General features: G+C 37.4%; 1 non-coding gene across 1 annotated transcript; it reads left to right on the plus strand.

Annotated features, from left to right (window-relative positions):
• The first annotated feature begins 8,529 nt into the window (after window positions 1-8,529).
• Mir30a (microRNA 30a) lies at window positions 8,530-8,600 on the plus strand. Its single transcript, NR_031843.1, has one exon. It is a non-coding gene; the product is annotated as a microRNA 30a (primary transcript).
• The last annotated feature ends 528 nt before the right edge of the window (window positions 8,601-9,128 follow it).

Here is a 9,128-nt window from a genome sequence, read left to right on the forward strand (position 1 = left end):
AATGGTAGACCCGCCTCCAAATAAAAGGTCATTTTCTCTTAGACATTTAACTTCAGACTACCCTTTTGTGGGGATAGAGGATATACCATGAGGCATAATAACATTATTTCAGTAAAACCTAAAGAATGACAATCAGTGCAGTGATGATTGTATGCATGATACTCAGATCACGGGTGACATCTCAAACTGTATAATGTGATTTCAGTATATTTCTTTATCTGTAGCTAGTATTTTAATATCAGGTATAACTAAACATAATTTTAATATAAAGACTGATTTCCACAGAAAACTTTTTTTTTTACTTTTAGTAAGCCTATTCAATGGATAATACATTAACAGAAATAAATACTATTTCATTTTTGTTTTCATAAGAAATGTTCTATCATTCAGATCTGGTGATGGTCACAGGTGGTTTATTTAACAAATTTGTGATTTTTCACATAATAAATTTTGGCCTAAATATTTCATAAGTGTCAGTTTACTTAATATTAATTTTACTAGTGAGAAGGTTATGATACAAGTATTTATGGTGGTGTCTTTGGTTGGTAGACAGATTGTAAGAAAGTAGGTAACAGTCTTATTACTAAATAGCAACAGAAATTGTGCAGGATCTGGGGAAATATGGGTGTGTTTATTAGGAAAAGATAGGACTCCAGTGGGCCCAGTATGGAGAGCAGCTTGCCTTCCTCCTCCAGTGGCTCTGAAGCTCAGGCCAGATGCTCTCAGGTTTCAGCAGCCCGCCAGGTGGAGGAGGCTGCTGCTTAGCACTGAGGAGCCCTCACGTCTTCCTCCTCCTGGCATTTTTAGGCTGACTCAGGCAGTTTTGCCCCAGGAGGGTTTTCCTTCTCCCTCAGTTGGAAGCCTGGGCTTTGTAAATAAGAGGAGGTTTTTTTTTTCCTCCCAGGTTTAATCTCAGGCCAGTTCATCCTCCCCTTGCTTGCCCTTCCGGATATTTCTTCAAAAATAGTGCTCAGTAGTGTTTTACAATTGTATGTAACTATGAGATTGATAGTAAGTAACAGAATTAAAGGGCAAAGCAGTCATTTCTGTTTGAATTCAGCAGAGAAGATGAGAAAGTGGTTAAATGTAGAAAAGAAGGAGAAAAGAATCATTGTGGAAATGTAGAGATAAATTGGGGTTGGAGGCTGATGGAAACTGAGAGGAGGATTGCTGATTTGCTTCTCACCCACACCTCCTCCCCACATTCACAGTAACAGGCGATGTCACTGTCTTTTGCCTGACATGCTGAGCCAGGGAGTTGAGACTCGTGGGAGTGGAAATTTTCTTCCTTTTGAATTTTGAGACTAGGGTGTGCTGCTTTAAGATGCCACTGGTATCTCAGTAATGTTTGTTTATACTGGATATTTTCTGGGTAGCCATTGTGGACAGGGCTTAGAATACAAACAGTGCTGTTAGAAAGACTGCAGATACTCCACTGCTATGTTTATCGGACTAGTTAAAAACCTGCTAGCGCCTAAGACTTCTGAGCACGTTTAGAAAACTCCGAAGGAAGGAAGGAAAGAAGGAAAAGAAAGGAAATTAATTAAGACTTTGTGCTTAGAATGCTAACCAACATGCAAATTTTTCTTTAGAGAGTATAGGAGTTGAGCATTTTTAAAAACTTAAGTGTAAAAGTTTTTTTTTAATATTTTCTTAATCATTTAGATAAAAGCACAGCACTTTGAATTCACAGATTGTAACATTAAAGTTAGAAGGAATTTGGAGGGATTTTAGTTTTGATCCTTATTCAGATCATGGGTCTCACAGTATTTCTTACTGATTTATGATTTTAATAAGACAGTAATTGAAATTGTGATCATCTCAAAAAAGATATATTACCAGTCTTATTTTAAACTTTCTGGTAACTAATTTTATACTTCTCCTTTACTTTTTATCTTATGTGTATAATAGGTAGATTATGCATTCATATTTATGAAAAAATAGTCACTTTAAATAACAAAATGTTGAGCTAAACTGTAAAACTGTTGATATGGAGAAAATAATTAATTTCCAAGTGATTGTTTGTTCCCCAGGTAGGGAGGCCTCTGACAGGGTTTGTTTAGAGCCCCATATGTGAAAGAAAGAGAATTAACAGTGCTTTTCCCAGTCATGACATGGCCCTGGCATTCTGTTCAAGCATTCATGGACTCTAGGAAACAGTATATTTTTCCTTGTATTTAATCTTGTACTTACCCAGTTTTTTTCCTATTGTCATGAAAACATTCTTCTCCTCTGACACTGTTCTCATTAGATTCTAGATTGCCACCGTGGCCACTTTTCCATGTTAGACAGACATGGAATCTGGGCCTAGAAGCTTGTAGAGAGGGTCCCAAGCTAGCAGCTGCCTGTACTCTCTTTCCTCCCAGACACATGAGCTTCACAACCGCTGCTCGTTTGTTTCTGTTCTTCCTGTGTTTGTGCTGTTCCCCGGCCTGAGCTGTCTTTTAACCTCCACTCTTAATGCTCAACTTTACAAGTGAAATTTGAGCCAGTCACACTGGAAATGTCAGCCATTGCTAATGGTTCAATTCACATTCAGCAAATCCACTCAGTGCTTATTAACTGAGTAACTTATTTGAATAGAGGTGTTTTTGTTCTTTTTTATTTTACAGATTTATAGTTGTGTCATAAAAATCAAAAAATTAATCTTATTTGGGCCACTAAACTTTAGATAACTCAAAATACTTTAAGTCAAATATTAACTTGCCATAAAACTCTCCTGAAAGTACCTAACTTTTAGATTAAGCAAGCTATTTTCACCTAAATTGCCCATTCTCTTATGAAATGGTATACGTTGTGGAAGCTGATTTAAAGGTTGGATCCTGAATAAGACATTTGTCCTGCGTTTTCTATGCTTTGTTGCTATGCACCTCTTTTGTTCCTTGCTTGCATTCCATATTTCTTACCAAACAGTACTGTAGACAAGTTCTTCTACAGAAAGCTTTATAAGTTAGCTTCTAACCACTGTCTATAGATACTTTCAAACAATTGTGCAATGCTTCTATTTAAAAAGATGTGTGTGTGAAAAGTGAAGGTGAATGAATTCAGGGTGATCGGTGACTCTGTATTAAGAAAAAAATATCACTAGTTAAGGGAAACCTGCTTCCGAATCTTTCTGCCTTCTTTATGCAGTTCCCACTGTATCTCATAAAATTAAAAAAAAAAAGAGGAATTAGAATCATAGTGTTTTATAGCTGTAAGGATTCTATAGAGACTTTAATTAACCTTCTTATGGAGAAAATTGGCATCCACTGTGATCTAATAAAATCAGGTAGCTATTGGGTTTAAAGCCCAAATAACATTTTAATGGTTTGTTTCCATTAGTATATATGCTGCTCTATTTAAGCTACCCTAACTGCTGATAATCAGAAAATGGTAATAAGGGAACAGACCTAGAGGGGCATTGGTCCGTTGTCTTTTACACATACCTTGGTCACTTCTCCAGGGATTCTGTGCAGAACAGGTATTGCTGCTTCCTTTCATAGAGAAAGTAGCTCAGGCTCAAAGTTACAGATCTCCCCTATCCCCTAGGTGTCTGCTAGGTAATTCAGTGTTCCTTGTCTTTCTGTTATTTAAGAGTCACCAGCTGATCTCAGAGAATTCTCAAAGGACAGAGGGTGGGGAGAGACATCTTCCTGTTGTGACTTTGGTTGTCTTTGTTGAGTTGTATGTTCCCCCAAAAGGCTATATAACTGTGAAGAAGATACGTCTCATAAATGTAACTAAGATGCAGCCAGCATATAGTGAGCACTCACTTTCTGCAGGACACCTCTTGGGGCACAGAATAGAAGCAGAGGTAGAGTCATAGCCACAGGCAGAGACTAAAGGTAGTTTCTCCTTTCCAAAGACTTGCTTTTGTGGGGATATGTGAAATATACTGGTCCCTATGACTGAAGCAAGGAAGTGATATTTTAACATAGTAAAGATTTGATTTTTGTCTTGACTTTTTTTTTTAACTTGAAGCCCAATACTCTGCTAAGGCATAACTTTGAAAGCAGAGACATATAGTGCTTTCAGAATGAATCAGTTTGGAAGTATGATATGCTGGGTATTTTATGGCAGTTGATTATTATTAAAGACTCTAAAATATATGCCCTTATGAATGCTTTCTAAAATTAGAAGAATGAATTAGGTAGTAGCTTATTCTATATATTTAATAATACCAGATAACTTATTGTCTGTCTGTCTATCTCTTATCTTATCTGTCTATCAAAGTTGCAAGTGGTGTTTTGCAGATAGTGATTTGGTAAACAGACTTTTTTTTGGAAATAAGTTTTTACTTAGCCTTGAACTTCTGGTCTCAAGTCCTTCTAAAACTACAAGTGTGTAGCAGCCCCACCTCACATGTTCTGAGACAGGGCCCCTGTATAGCCCTAACTTACCTGATAACACCCTATATATTCTTTGTAGCTAGGCTAGCCTCAGCTTTTGCCTCTTGCTAGGATTACAAGCATGCTCCCCCATGTTATGTTTCAGCAGAAGCAGGAGGGTTTTTCTGTTCAACAGTGCACAGGGAAGAGCTGAGCCAGCAGCCTGTGGTCTGAGGGAGGTTGCCTGGAAACTGCTGACAGTGAGGTAAAAGGAGTGGATAGAATGGAGTGGGAAAGTCCCATATTCGTTAGCCTGGAGGCTGGGAGGCCCTGACCTTCTGGAATCTCCCACCTTAGTGGAAATACTGGGGAAAGTCAGAGAGGAGAACTATGGGCTGATGGGGTGAGTGGGAAAGGAGTGATAAGCCAAGTCCTGATGATGCCCTTGAAAATATCTGAAAATCTGACCTAAAGAGCAACCAGTTCTACTGCATCATAAAGGGTGATTTCAACTCTTATTTTTTTGGTTAATATTTTATGTTAATTTCATAATGAAAATACAATTAATGAGATGTTAATTGTCCGTTATTTTTCAAATGCATACTTTCTCATACTCCATAATTGGTCCAGAATACCAGAATAGAGGACTCAACTGAAAGCCATGGATGTGACTTTAGTGCTACAAGCCTGATGTCATCAGCATTATGTCAATGATATAGTGGTCTTGGTAACAGCTTCATTATGCTGTGACAGGGGTAAGAAGAAGTGGCATAGTAGATATTGATTGGCCTGCAATAAATACTTAGGCGAGGCTCAGTTGAACCGAGGTTAAAAATGTGTGCAAGACCAAGCACAAGATATATGCCTATAATCCCAACATTTGGTAGGTGGGAGGCAAGAGTATTGGGAGATCAAGGTCAGGGGTACATAAGGACCCCATAAACATCTACCTAGATTACAAAAGTCTTAAGAAACGAGTACATACATTTTACCTTATTTTTTTATTTATTTTTATGCCATTTTGGTGAAGAATGCTAATTGAACAAAATAATTATGTTCATTTTTAGACCAGGAGAGGATTTAGTCTTCATAAATTTAGACTTTATTAAGTTAATGGTTTTCTTTGTAGAATTTGAGTTTTTACACAGTTGTTCGCATGAACAAGCTCCATTGGGAAGTTCCTCCAAGTAATTTTCATAGCTTTTATTCATTTTCATGGAACAAGATATAGCAGGTAGGTTTTTATTTATATTACTTCCAACAAAGAAAGTCCTGGGAAGACTCATTGGTGTCATCATTAGCAGGAAATGCAGTGAAGATGACACAAACCTAGAGCCTAGGCAAAGCTAGAGGGAAAGCTAGGCCTAGAAGAGTGAGTCAGAGAAGGCGCAGATGGGTTTGAAGTGCAGAGCTCTGTACATTTAGTTACTCTGTTTCAGATGACTTCCATGCTTGCTTTCTACAGTAGGGGACAGACCAGTTGCTATTTGTTCTTTACAGGAGTGTCAAATCAGAAACAAGAGGTGGAATGCCAGGACTGTTCATGCAGTTGCCTGCAGCTTAGGGCTCCAAGGGTTCCTGGAGTACGAAGGATGCACAACCTGGGCACTGGAGGGACCTGTGCTGACAAGGAGCCTCCCATTCTTGGACTATCACTGTAAACATGCAGATGTGAAGTTGAGAGGTGATGTGGATAGGAGCAAGGTAGAAAGAGGAAGAAGAATCATTTTCTAGCAAGGCAAAGTACCTTGTACTTTTTCATTTCCATGACTAGCTAAGTGAAAGTTTAAAAAAATTTTTAGGACCAGTCTTAAAGTCTCCTTCATTAGAATGAGTTAACCTTCAACTAGTTAAAACAAAAGGGATGTGAGGAAGATACACAACCTTCCAGAGACACCAGAGCTGTACTTTGGGCTGACCAACTTAGGGGCCTTGACTTACAGGTCTGGAGCCATGGAGTGTTCATCTTAGAAGTTGTAACTTTGTTTTCTGTGTTGAAGGGTTGTATAAGGGTCTGATGTACTATACAAAATTGAATCTTAGTCTTCCAGTTTTGCTAACACGTGTTTTTAAAAAACAGATATTATTCACATTTTCCAGATAATGGGAAGACAATTTTAATCAGAAGGAAACTTAATTAGTTCAGATATTTTAGGTCACTGGTTCTCTGCTGAATAGATAGAGCAGAAACTGATTGCCAGGTATACAAACTAGCAACTTCCCATATTTTGAACAAAAGTTGCAGAATCAATGAGGCTAAATGAAATTTCAGTTATGTGGCATTAGAAGAAACCAACTAAGTAATCTTTTCTTTTCTCAATCCTCTAGCTTTGAAAATTAGGGTTCCAGGTGAAGTACTGCTCAACAACAACAAAAAAATCCTGAATCATTAAAACAACCGTTTAACACAGAACCTCACCTAAAGGGGCAAAGTTTTCTAGCATCCATTTGACTAAATCGATTTTCACTTTCCTATGAATTTTTGCTGTGCTTGTGTCTTGCTAAAAATCCCTGTACATTAGACTGTGAAGTACTAGACTGATACTTGTTAAATGCTCTTGCAGTTTTAGCTCTTGATCTATGATCTTAGTTTTTCATGTTTGAAAGATTTTTCTTTCATGTTTATTTGTAAAGTGTTTATTTGTAAAGCAAAAGGCTAAAGTGGTGCTTAAGTTTGATTACTCCACATAGGATTGTTATTGGAAGTTTTTTTTCGAAGTATATACCAAGCAATTACCATTTATCATTTCTAATTGAAGGTTATTACTCAAAGTGGACAGATTCTAAGGCAACTAGGAGGTCCTTTACTTTGAGAGCAATTTATGAGTGAAAATACTTTCTTTTTGTAAACAGCTTCTGATGTACGATGTCGTCTGGGGTGCCAGTTCTGGTATTTATGTTTTAATTAAAGAGCACCCTGCCTCTCTATTTTAAAAAGTGGGTGTCTTGGTGAGAAGTTCGGGGGGTTGGTAGTTGGAGCTGAGTTTGGGATTGACTCAGCTCTGGGCAGCAGTGGTGTATGAATGCCAAGTGCTAAGCATGTTTGGAATGTAGACTTGCCAGCACTGATAGCGTTTGCTTTGTTCCCCTGTGTGACTTGACCCATTGAGAAATTGTGGTTCCCTAGGAAGTTTTAATAGTTCAAAGTGTTTAGTTAATAAAGAAAATGGCCACAACATAATTCAGCTTGTTTTCACCTGCTGCCTCAAAGATTAACTTTCTTAACCATAATGGGATAGAACTACTTCTTGCTTTGAAAAAGAAATTTATGGAGCTCATCACATTTGTTAGTTTGCACAAACATGAAGCTCTCTGTGGGGATTTTTTATCATAAAGTCCTAAGGCATTGGCAACTTAACCTTGTGGTAACTTCATCTAAAGCCAAATCTCAGGGAAAGGCACACCCACTTTTCTGTATCAGCTTAATCTTTCACCAGACTCAGAGGGTTTTGAATTACTTCAGGAAAAGTAGTGACTGATAGAGCTTAACCTTCCGTTTTCCTCATTTATTTTCATTAGAGAATGGGAGTGGAATTCAGAACATTCAGATGTGGAGTTAATGTGCGTCACTGCTGCCAGCCCCTGCTGCCAGCGATAGGTTCTGTGTTTTTCCAGTGGGAAACTCTGATCCACAGACGATGCATACAGACCTGCACCTCCTTGCTCCTTCTGCTTTTCTCCTGATTGTTACTTACCCTTTGAAACCTCAGCTGACTGTACAAGGCCTCTGTGGAAGCAGATTTCAGAACAAAGGTGATCTGTAAAAGTACCACGTAAGTCTTGTTTCTGTTTCCTGTTCTTATTGATAGTTTTAAGTCTCCCTACTTCTGTGTTTAATGTTGAATGTTGAATGTTCTGTACATAATTAAAGCATTTTCCTAGTTACATTTGCTCAAAGAAGGATTTTGATGAACTTACACATGTTGTAGTCCTAGTAAGTCACCTCACCACTTGCATGATTGTTTCTTGTGGCCAACAACAGTAAGCCATTTACATGTGTTGTTTTCATAATATGTTTGAGATAGATAAATAATAATAAATGTTCCTGAAACATATAAACTATGTCTTATATAAGCTCTAGTTATATTCTACTAGGGCATATCTGAACGAGGCTTTACAGTTTACAGAATGTTGCCATTACATTTTAGAAACACCTACAGGGGACTTCTCAGGTCAGTAAGACAGAATGCTGAAGAAGACATATCAATGTTGACAGTGAGCAACTGTAAACATCCTCGACTGGAAGCTGTGAAGCCACAAATGGGCTTTCAGTCGGATGTTTGCAGCTGCCTACTGTCTCCAACTTCAAGGAGCAATTATCTTGTTGGCTGAAACCAATACCTTGCTTTCTCTTTGATTTATTTTTACAAAGCATGGATGGAAAGAATAAACAACTTCAAAACCACAGAAATGTTCCTCCTGTGCACAGAATATGCAATATATGTACCTTAAAAATATAACAGTATTCTTAAGATAAGCAAAGAAATGTGTTATAGCATTGTTAGTTTTTTAAAAAAATAGGACAGTGCTTCAAAAAGCTATTTTAAAAAGTAGGCTCTTTAATCCACTATTTTTAAATCGAAAATAGATTTTTTTAGGACAATTGACAAAAAAATTCTGTTAATGCAACTAAATTATTTGAAAAGAGAAAAAGTAAAATCCAATGTAGAGAATTAATTCATGTTTCATAGTGCTTGACTTAAAAACTACCTACCCCTTCTTGGTTTAGTCTTTAATGAAGTAACGATTTTCACCTCACTAAAGTATCTAAAACACTAACATTGCCTTAAGTAACTCTGAAAAGTATATTTGCTTTGT

Source organism: Rattus norvegicus, chromosome 9 (assembly GCF_036323735.1).
Source record: "Rattus norvegicus strain BN/NHsdMcwi chromosome 9, GRCr8, whole genome shotgun sequence".
NCBI lineage: Eukaryota > Metazoa > Chordata > Mammalia > Rodentia > Muridae > Rattus > Rattus norvegicus.